Source organism: Alligator sinensis, unplaced genomic scaffold, assembly GCF_000455745.1.
Source record: "Alligator sinensis unplaced genomic scaffold, ASM45574v1 scaffold1462_1, whole genome shotgun sequence".
Taxonomy (NCBI): Eukaryota; Metazoa; Chordata; order Crocodylia; family Alligatoridae; genus Alligator; species Alligator sinensis.
This window is the reverse complement of record NW_005842850.1, coordinates 219419-220814: the sequence shown is the minus strand read 5'-3', so window position 1 is coordinate 220814 and position 1396 is coordinate 219419.

Here is a 1396-nt window from a genome sequence, read left to right as displayed (position 1 = left end):
TGGGGGGTTGCAGGGATGCCTCGGATGTGGGTGGGTGGCTGAAGGTAGCTGGGTGACTGCAGAGGTGCTCTATAGTGAGTGCTCGGGTCCTTTGAAGGAAAGGTAACTTTTAACACTAGGCTGTTATCAAGCCACTAATTAGCAGCAGACCCTTCTGACACCCACAGACTGGTCCCTCGGTCTCAGGGGACCCCGGCTCCTCCTCGTTCCCTCGGGTGTTCCCCTGACTGCCTGCAGGGGTGCTCCTAGGCCGGCTAGTGCTCTTCTGGCTGCTGCACTTGTTCCTGTGCAGGCCCCTGTCCAGCTGGCCTGTTGCTCCACGGACAGCTACCAGGTAGCTCTTGGCAGCTTCTTAGCTATTCTGCTGCAGCTAGCCCAGGTTCAGTTGCCTACTTCTGCCCTTGGGTCTTAGCTGTTGCAGCTTCTCTCTTTGAACTAAGAGGTGCCTCTGGCTCACTGTTACGGGGGGGGAGCGTGGGTACCGGCTTCGGTCGCAGCTCACCACTGGCTCTTCTGCAGTGTTGGCTGAAACAACTGGAAACACAATGGAGAGCACAACACTGCTCTGCTTCCCAGTCCGGCGAGGGACAGGACCCAGGGGTCTCTAGAACGGGGAGAGAGAGCTCTCCTAGTGCCTTCTCCTTTCCATGGCCTGTCCTTGCCAGGCAAGCCCTCGGTGGGAGTGTTTTCAAGCAAAATTCACATTATCAGGGCATATGAAGCTCCCTTGACAAATATGGCCTGGGACCAGCAGCAGCCAGGGAAAGGAGCTTACAACAGCAATGTAAGCTTGGTTTCTGGAGCTGTAATGACATAGAGACTCAGTCGCGGTGACAAGCCCCATGGGTTGAATCCAGCCTCAAAGTGGGTCATCCAGGCCCTGCAGACTGGATGACCCACTTTCAGAGGCCAGATCTAGCCCCTGGGTTATACGTTTGAGCCTCGAGCCTGGACCCTCTGGGGTTGAGTCCCAGCAGAAGCATTGGCAAAGCTCAGTCACCAAAATTGAAGGCAGAATCAGAGGTTGAAGTCCTAGCAGGGGGATCAGCAAGAGGTGGTGAGATCTAGCAGCTGGGCACAAAGGCAGGGACACAACAGAGCCCAAGGACAGCGGGAAGCTTCCCCAAGAAACAGGAGGCCTTATATAGGTGGGAGGAGCCAATCAGGGTCCAGAAGTCGAAGGCCTTTTCCCGGCATGGCTCCGTTCCTTGCACTGCCTTGCCAAGCAGACCAAGGCCAATACAAGGGGGGAAAAAGGCAGTAGAGTTGTGGCTGTGTACCAGAGGAGCTAGTTACAGCTAAGGAGGGGGTGAGAAGCAATGCAGTGTGGGATGCCTGGACAACCCACCAGACCCATCCACACCTAGCACTAAACTGGATCAAAATAGCACCTGGG